Source organism: Ictidomys tridecemlineatus, unplaced genomic scaffold (genome assembly GCF_052094955.1).
Source record: "Ictidomys tridecemlineatus isolate mIctTri1 unplaced genomic scaffold, mIctTri1.hap1 Scaffold_110, whole genome shotgun sequence".
Classification (NCBI taxonomy): Eukaryota; Metazoa; Chordata; class Mammalia; order Rodentia; family Sciuridae; genus Ictidomys; species Ictidomys tridecemlineatus.
Genome location: NW_027521036.1, coordinates 475,410 through 486,037, shown reverse-complemented (window position 1 = coordinate 486,037; position 10,628 = coordinate 475,410).

The window sequence follows — 10,628 nt, the reverse complement described above, 5'->3', positions numbered from 1 at the left end:
TTCTCCTCATTTGGGAAAAAAAAAGTTGGAGTATCTACTGTCTCTAGTTGTATATTTTTAAATCTGTTTTAGTGAGCTTTTTTGCCCCTGTGAGCAAAATATCTGACAAGAACAATTTTAGAAGAGGAAAAGTTTATTTGTCACTCATGATTGCAGTCCATAGATGGCTGACTCCATTCAGTAAAGGTCTGAGGTGAGGCGGAATATCATAGAGGAAGGGTATCCAGGGTTAAGCCATTCAGGACATGACAATCAGAAAGCAGAGAGAGTTCTGTTCACCAGGAGAAAAATACACACCTTGGTGACCTACATTCTTCATCCTAACCCTATCTGCCTAAAGTCACCACCCAGTTAATCTCTATGAGTGAATCAATCCACTGATTAGGTTACAGCTGTCATAACCTAATCATTTCACCTGTGAACCTTCTTGCATTTTACTCACATAGGAGCTTTTGAGAGACACCTCATATCTAAACCACAGCATTATTATTCTTACAGGAACTCTTTATTTATTTATTTATTTAATTTTAAAGAGAGAGTGAGAGAGAGGGGGGACAGAGAGAGAGAGAGAGAATTTTAAGATTTATTTATTTTTTCTTAGTTCTCGGCGGACACAACATCTTCATTTGTATGTGGTGCTGAGGATTGAACCAGGGCCCCACGCAGGCTACGCGAGCGCGCTACCGCTTGAGCCACATCCCCAGCCCAGGAACTCTTTATTTGGACTGCAGACTTTAGCTCTTGGTCTATGTCTAATGTTGTAAATATTTTTTTTAATTTTTCATTTGAATTTATCTGTGGCCTATTGTTGAAGACTAAGTTTTAATTTTCATATAGTCTGTTCTATCTTTAGTTGTTGCTCTTTCTGTGCTGAGATTCGGGTCTTGTTCATGGAAGCTAACTCAGTAATGGAAATACTAACAGCTCTTTCATGTTTGCTCATTTTTATAACGGTAAAACTGCTTCTCAATGTTTCTTTTAAACCAGGGCTGCACTTTCTAATTCTATTTTGACTTTTCCATGTGACTGTGGATGAAAGTGAGTATTCTTGAAATAACAGCCAAACTTTGATAGGGATAAAGTGTGGAAACAAGAGTGATAGCTTTGTGACATCAACTTTTGTAAAAACTGTCATTGGAAAGCAATATGGAGATTTCTTGGAAAGCTGGGAATGGAACCACCATTTGACCCAGCTATCCCCCTTCTCGGTCTATTCCCTAAAGACCTAAAAAGAGCATGCTACAGGGACACTGCTACATCGATGTTCATAGCAGCACAATTCACAATAGGAAGACTGTGGAACCAACCTAGATGCCCTTCAATAGACGAATGGATAAAAAAATGTGGCATTTATACACAATGGAGTATTACTCTGCATTAAAAAATGACAAAATCAGAATTTGGAGGGAAATGGATGGCATTAGAGCAGATTATGCCAAGCGAAGCTAGCCAAGCCCTAAAAAACAAATGCCAAATGTCTTCTTTGATATAAGGAGAGTAACTAAGAACAGACTAGGGAAGAAGAGCATGAGAAGAAGACCAACATTAAACAAAGAGGAGAGGTGGGAGGGAAAGGGAGAGAGAAGGGAAATTGCATGGAAATGGAAGGAGACCCTCAGGGTTATACAAAATTACATACAAGAGGAAGTGAGGGGAAAGGGAAAAATAATACAAGGGGGAGGAATGAATTACAGTAGTGGGGGTAGAGAGAAAAGAGGGGAGGGGAGGGGAGGGGTTATAGTAGAGGATAGGAAAGGCAGCAGAATACAACAGACATGAGAATATCAATATGTAAATCAATGGAAGTGTAACTGATGTGATTCTGCAAGCTGTATACGGGGTAAAATGGGAGTTCATAACCCACTTGAATCAAAATGTGAAATATGATATATCAAAAACTATGTAATGTTTTAAACAACCAACAATAAAAAAAAAACTGTCATTTAAAACAGAAACACACATATTGAAGCAAAAGACAGGTTTGCTTCAGTGCATTTGAAGAAAAAAATACTTTCAAATATATAAATCTTCTCTGCTCAAATTACATGTGACTGGGAACTCAGCAGATAATATATTTAAAAATAATTTACAGTTTTTGTCTTTATCTAATCTTAACTCTTCACTAGTCATCTGGTCATAAGTGGTGTGTCAATTCCTATCTCAGAATATTTTCCACTTCTCACTTTCCCTAAATTAAAGGTATTACAAATAGAAATATATAACCTCATTTTATTTAAAATAAATGATTAACCTTATTTTTATGAATTATTTTAAACAGATAAACTCTTGTGTACTTTTCAATATCAGTAACCATGAGCAAATTTACAAATCAATCAAAGACATTCAAATTGAAACAGTGAGAATTCACATTAGTTTACCATTATTCATTAAATGATTGTAAATACTGTGGGAAACAGACACAACTGTGAGTAAAATTCTAATGACAAAAGAACAATTAGAAAATGTTAACCCCCCCATTATATTCCACACAAAGCATTTCTCAGATGTTTAACATTTGCATATGCAGATTTGAGTACAAATCTGACCCCAAGGTTAGAACAGCAGAGGAGATATAGGCCATAGGAAGGAAGAAAATTCAAATCCCTTCTTCCTGTTCTGGTTACCCATCAGACATTTGCAAGCCCAAGAGGAGAATTAGTGTTTACAGCAAAAATGGCCTTCAGGTCCCTGGGAAACATAATGACCATCACCCCATGTGGGTGGTGTTAACCACAGCAAAACTAGTCAGGCCTAACCATGCATGGCCCAGCTGTGTGACTTCCAAAATTAATTTTTTTTAAGTCAGCTGGGAACAAATGAAGCTAGAGTGTTTTATAGATTTTTTTTTCAGATTTTTCCCTGGTGACAAAATAGATTGGTACAAGAATTTCATCTCTTCTTCCCACTTCTACCACTTTCTCTATTTCTGTTTCTTCCTCTTAACAGCCAAGATGATCCAGTTAACTCTAGTTAAATAAATTTCATTCTCCCTTAAAGTTAACTTATTTAAAGTCCATGTCTCCAAATGAGCCACAAAAAAGTGTGATCTTGTTCTTAGCACACTTTTCTATCTTTTCCCTGATTTCATCTGCCATTTTCATCAGCCACTACTCCTTTAACTAGCTCTGTTCCAGCATCATTAACCCTGTGACTTTTCCATGAACTTGTCCGTAACCTCTTTGCTTGTCCAAGCACACATTTTCCTCAGGACTTTTGAATTTAAATACTTTTCTCCAAATGTTTTCTGAGATTACTCATTTGTCTATTCTATGTATTTACTAAAATGTCAACCAAGATGTGGATTTCTCTAACTGTAATATATACAATTGTATTTCCTCCTTTCCAGGACACTGACTATGGCCTGCTTTGCTTTATTTTTTTCTCATGAGTCTTTAAACAATATTAATATATCTATTATTACTTTTCATATTTTCTCCCTCCAGTAAATAAACATTTTTGGTAAATAGAACTTTCTTTCTGTATTATTTTCTAATGTATTTATAAACAATAAAACTTACCTGAACAGATTAGATATTCAATGGTAATTAATAAATATGTGTTGAGTGGATGAATACTAAATTACTGGAAGAGAAAATATGATTCAAGAAGTAATATCGGACTTGTATGAAAGAATGAAAATTTGGTAAACTTTGATAAAATAAAGAAACAGATACTGTATAAAACAATAATAATTATACTGAAGTTTTTCTTTGAAAAGAATGCTTAAGTAGATTAATCGAATTGCATATTTCATCTTCATTAATATGCTCACTGATTATATTGAGGTACTTCAATATAAAATATCTGTTTGAATTTCTGTATACCATTTGGTGGGTAAAACGATTTATTTTCACAATATGATTAATTAGTGTACTGGACATTTAAAAGAATCTTAAACACAACTGAATTAATAATTGAATGTATTTCAATAACCCTTGATTGGTTCTATTTACCAAATTTCCACACACAGAAAAGAAACTAATAATTCCATGAACTAGAAAAGTCTTCTGAAGATAATAGATTTTTCTCTCATTTCAGGTTAGAGTTCACATAAAATATTTCTTAAGAAAAATATGTGGAGTGCAAGTCAAGGTTGATCATGCTTGGAACTATTTCAATACCTCTAAAAACAGCGAGGCAACAAAGCTAACTAAAATCCTCACCACAGAGGATAGCTGCTGGCAGGCACATGCCTTGATGTGAGACTGTGTTCATTAGGTGGCATGTAAGTTCATCTTTCCTGAGAAAAGCTTGCCGATGAGTGAGAAAACTTAAACCTCAATACCACAAAGCTTAACAATAAATGAGTTGCACCTTTCAATATTTCAGGTGGAAAAGCTCAATCATATGACAGTTAAAAAATAAATGTTAAAAGACAGCCATTTATTCACATCAAACTAAAAAAAAACATTATATTGTAAGTCATAGTTTTTAGTTTTAAGGAATATTGTCTGAAACTTAAATTACTGATTCATCTGGCACTATTGTGTCTTAGTTTGCATATTTTTCCTTCCTCAGCCTTAAAATAAACAAGTAATTCTGACTTCTACACATTACATGTCATTGCCTGGCACTTACACTCTGCAATCATGCAAACAGTACAGAAAATATTTATAATCACCCTTGTGAACTAATCACTGATGAAATTCATTTGCTTTTATTCTTTTTTATTGTGATGCTGCTACATAATAAGATTACACATTAATCAAGGAGTTTGAGTTTTATATTTTTCAAGAAGTGGGGGTATCATCAATTGGAAAACGTAAAGGACAATAACAGTTCACCCATCTCATTCACATTAAATTTGCTACATATGGTTGCGATCTATACAAGATTATGGGTTATTAGAATTTCTTTTTTGGAGGGATGGGTTTTAGTGGGATAAAGTACAAACTCAAATGCTACCTGGCAACATCTTATATTTTTATCTCCTTGATTGCTATAGATGGAATACAGTTTGAGTCTGTACCCCAAAGGATTATATGTTGATATATAATCCTCCTTGTGTGGTATTAAGAACACAAAAACTTAATTCAAATAGGGGGTTAAGATGTAGCACCTTCAGAAGGTGATTAAAATTAAGTCATCAGGGTGGAATCCCAATGTTGAGTACTGGTGGCTTTATAAGAAGAGAGGTAGATACCAGAAGGACACATACCCACAAATGTTCCCTGTCTCTTGCTGTATGATGCCCTGAGCTGTCTTGGGACTCTACCAACAGGAAGGCTATCACCAGACCTAAGCCCTCAACCTTGGGCCAGAGCCATGGGCCTGGATAAACATCTTTGCTTTATAAATCACCCTGCTTCAAGTATTTCATAATAGTAGCAGAAAATAGACTAATTCACTCCTATACCACTCGTTTCATGTTGGGTGAAATGACTTCCACTATTAAGGTGCATTCCTTGGTGCATCATTCACATCATTCAGAGATCTGAACACCTAGTCTCCCTGTTTTTATCTGGCTATGGATGCTGTACTTGCATATTTACATTTAGCAGTGGATATCAAAGTACCAAGAGATGCTTATCAGATCCTATGAAGACCAAATATTCCTCCCTCATCCTATTGTGAATCTTCAGTAGACCTATATTCGTATGGCAGTCAGCTTCCTTTGCTCCATCCAGTTGTGTTAGCTCCTTTCCATGGCTATTGGTCCACTGGCATGAAAACCCTAAACTGAAAAGATAGTAACTGCTTTTAAAAATCCCTCATCAGAATTGCCCTACCTCTAGAAACCAAGGAGTGTTCCTGCATCCCATTAGGAAAACAAAAAGCTCCCTCACTGGGAACTAGGAGTTTTTGAGCTTAATGTTACAGGCTGATAAGTAAAAATATCCCTAAGGAGATTTTAGAATTTATGATCACTTCCACTTCTACTCCTTGATTCCCAGACTCATGTTTTGTACCAATGTGGGTTAAGAATGGTAAAACAGTCATAGTTTAAGTTATATTCCATATTCAGGATTCTCTAAAGTATCATCTTCAAGCCTGCTCCTCAGCTATGTCTTCCAGAATGATTTATATTACTCTATTAACTCAGAAATTTATATGTGATGCCTTTTATCATAAGATCATAGAATTTCATGATGTGATCACCACCACATCATTGGTACGATGTTATGGGGACTCCCGTGTCAGTAGTACACTTACTCTTTGAGCCCTTAAATAGTAGTGCTGGATGAGGCACTGCAGATTAAACATGAATATTCATATAAAGAATAAATAGCAATCCTGATTAGGCCATCATTGCTATTTCTTGGATGGAAAATTTTCCATGTAATTAACTTGTCCTCAGAAGGCTTATTGATCTCCATGAGAGATGGTACCACATCAGGCATTCAACCTCATTATATCGCGGTGAAAGAATTAATAATCTTGCAGAGGCAGTGATTATTTGAGAATTTGAAAGAAACCCATATCAGCCCTATAAAATTCTACATCCCCACCGCATGGCTATTCCATTCTTAAGCCTGTTGTATACATATGGGGAGGCTGAGGATAGAGACTGAATGACATCTATTAGCTAAGTCATCTTGTTCATCTGATTGTTTAGTGTCTTTCTATAGTAAATGACATCTGATAGGAATTGATACTCTTCACAAAAGTTTGTCCCCAAAGATTTCCTTGTAGACGATTTTTTCCAAAAGAAAATTTGAGGTTTCATTTAATCATAGAAGGAGGCCATTCTTTTTCCCAGATCTCGTCCAAATGGATCTTATAACTCAATAATTCTACATTTATTTCTTTACTAGATTTAGCAGTTGGGAGCCTATATATGTATAAATCTCTGCAGATTTGCTACTTTTATTTAATTTGTAAAATGACATTTCATATTAGTTGGAATATCACATTTATGAATAAACTTTGTTAAACATATTTCCTAAAGTATATTAAACAGTATACAATAGAAATTCAGCAGATTAGATAAAGAGGAATGAAGGGAGGGAGGGGGATATAAATAGGAAAGACAGTGAAATGAATGAAAAAATATTAAGAAAAAAGATATTTGGGTTTGAATAATTTCAAATATTTGGATTATTCTAAAATCACTCTTATTACTGGTGCATAGAGTTACTATTTTATTTAGGCAGTTAACATGTCCTAGAAAGTGTAATGTTTCAGTCAATTTAGTTCTGGAAAGAAGGTGAATTCTACCAGAGGGATAGATTATGTATTTTAGGGAACCCTGATATGTTTTTTCTTTGCATGTTTAATGTAAAAGTCACTGTATTCAATATATTAAGTCAGGGTTGAGTTTTGAATTTTCCCAAAATTCTGTGCTGAACATGCACAATACCTTAATTACCTACAATAAGATGATGGTTCCTTTACCTACAATCAGGTGATGGTTCCTTTATTGAATTTTACAGGACTGTGGCATTGTAATGCTACACCAGGGTATAGAAATATGAAAGAAAGTAACAATAATTGATTTTTGTTAATATTAAATGGTTATTCTTAGGAGTATGAAATGTACAAATTGTAGTAACATCATTTTAAAAGTGGTTTTATTAGAAAACTCTAAGTATGTTTTATCTAATATAGTTGAAGCCTGAATTTTTTAGAAGCAAGCAGGTGAAACTCTGGTACTGGATCAAAATTAGTCTTAGATGGGTTTTAATGTTTAGACATTGTTAATACTCCACATGCCTTAATGTTTTCATGTTTATTGAAGTGAGTTTTGATCATCTGAATTCTTATAAACTCTGCTTCATTTAATCTCCTTAGATCTGTAGTGTTTTGTCCATAGGTTTTGGGGACTATAACTAATATCTTGGTAGTCCATCAGGTCACATATATACTATAAGTACAAAAATGTCCAGGTGCATTTTGAACAGATCATGCCTAGTGATTGCAATGTACTTTTTATGAAACCAGCTCTTATCTATTATATTTGCACTCATGTGCCAATGACAATAAACAGGTATACTTATAATGAAGCAAAATTATCAGAGTTTGGAACTTTGAAAATGATATAAGATGAACGTAAACTTTCAATACTTAAGTAGCTCAAGTAAATCAAAGGACATAAGGTTCCTTTTCCCTCTGGACATTTAGATTTACTATATCGGAACTTTTCTTTTTATTACCTTCTTTTATAATTTGATACAACCAGTCTTTTGTTAACCAAAATTTTTCTTTTGCTACCCTCAAGTTGATTTGTCCTCTATCTTGCTTTTCAGACAAGTTTATATTTTACTCTGAAGGATCCCAAATTTTATCATACAGGGTTTAATGAGCAATTATAGCAGCATCTGTAGCAACAAGAACACTATCTGTTCATATTATAGCAGCATCTGTAGCAACAAGAACACTATCTGTTCAATTTAATATGAACAATATTCATATTAAATTGTCAATATTTTTCTTGGAAATTTAGATTTAAAAACATGAATTTTAGGGTACCTGTGTTTACCTATAAAAAACATCTTTCAGATCTTTTATTGGGAATTTTAGACAGTACTCTTTGTATTTCTTAATCATCATGGGGCATTGTATTTTTGTTTGTTTGCTTGTTTGTTATATAGATTTTAAAATTTATTTATTATAATTAGTTATACAGAACAATAGAATGCATTTCAATTCATAGTACACATATAGAGTCCAATTTTTCATGTCTGATTGTAAACAAAGTAGAGTAACACTATTCGTGTCTTCATATATGTAGACACAAATAGGGTAATGATGTCCATCTCCTTCCATCTCTTTCTTACCCCCCTGTCCCTTCATTCCCCTTCCTCCCCTTTGCCCTATCTAAAGTTTACTGCCATCCCTCCCACCACCCACCCTCCTCATATCAGAAAAAGTATTCTGGGATTGGCTAACTTCACTTTGCATAATATTCTCCAACTCCATTCATTTACCTGAAAATGCCATGATTTTATTATCTTTTATTGGTGAGAAATATCCCATTGTGTATATATACCACAGCTTCTTTATTCATTCATCTACTGAAGGGCATCTAGGCTGGTTCTACAGTTTAGCTATTGAGAATTGTGCTGGTATAAACATTGATGTGGCTGTGTCCCTGTAGTATGCTGTTTTTAAGTCCTTTGGTCATAAACCCAGGAGTGGGATAGCTGGGTCAAATGGTGGTTCCATTCTCAGTTTTCCAAGGAATCTCCATATTGTTTTCCATATTGACTGCACCAATTTGCAGTCCAACCAGCAAAGTATGAGTGTGCCTGTTTCCCCAAACATCTTCACCAACACTTATTGTTATTTGTATTATTAATAGCTGCCAATATGACTGGAGTGAGATGAAATCTTAGAGTAGTTTTGATTTGCATTTCTCTGATTTATAGAGATGTTGAACATTTTTTTTCATATATTTGTTGATTGATTGTATATCTTCTTCTGAGAAGTGTCTGCTCAGTCCCTTGGCCCATTTATTGATTGGGTTGTTTGTTTGTTTGTTTGTTTGGTGTTTAGCTTTTTGAGTTCTTTATATACCCTAGAGATTAGTTCTTTATCTGATGTATGTGTGGTAAAAAATTTCTCCCGAGATGCAGGCTCTCTATTCACCTATTCTCTATTCACTGATTGTTTCCCTTGTTGAGAAGAAGATTTTTGGTTTGAATCCATTCCTTTATTGATTTTCGACTGTAAGTCTTACACTATAGAAGTCTTACTAAGGAAGTCAGGGCCTAATCTGACATGATGAAGATTTGGACCTACTTTTTCTTCTATGAGGCACTGGGTCTCTGATTTAATTCCAAGGTCTTTGATGCATTTTGAGTTGAGTTTTGTGCATGATGAGTGATAGGGGCTTCATTTCATTTTGCTGCATATGGATTTCCAGTTTTCCCAGCACCATTTGTTGAAGAGGCTATCTTTTCTGCAATGTATGATTTTAGTGCCTTTGTCTTATATGGGATAACTATATTTATGTGGATTTGTCTCTGTATTCTGTTTCATTGGTCTACAAGTCCATTTTGGTGCCAGTAACATGTGATTGTGTTACTATTAGTCTGTAGTATAGTTTAAGGTTTGGTATAGTGATGACACCTGCTTCATTTTTCTTGCTAAGTAAGGATTGCTTTGGCTATTCTCAGTCTCTTATTTTTCTAGATGAATTTCATGACTGCTTTTTCTGTCACTGTTTTTTTTTAAGTTTTTTTTTTTTTGTTTGTTTGCTATATTTACTGGTGTCCTTACATATAGGCTCCCAATATTTTTATTTTATTTTCCTGTAGGTGATTTTTTAAAATCCATTTGGTCAATTGGCAGCTTATTTCTTTTTAAATTTAAATTTCAAATTTGTCTTTTTTTTTTTCACAAACTCCGTTAATTCAAATTTATTAAAATAGAAAAGAAGACATCACATCTTACTGCAGATGTTGGGTATATCTCAGAATATAAAGATTTTAGTGTTAAAATTTGCTAGTTTTCATTAACAGATTTTACTTTACAACTTTGAAGTTTTGTTCAATCTGTTTTTAAAATATTCTAATTGTCTTATGTAGTTTATTTTATTTATATTACTCATTCAAGGAAATTATTTTTTATTATAACATGACTAGATTCTTTAAATCTTCATTAAATATTTTTTAATGCTTAAAAATGAGCAATAAATGGAAGTACTTAATGTGAAAACTGTGTATACAGCAGGAAATTTGGTATCT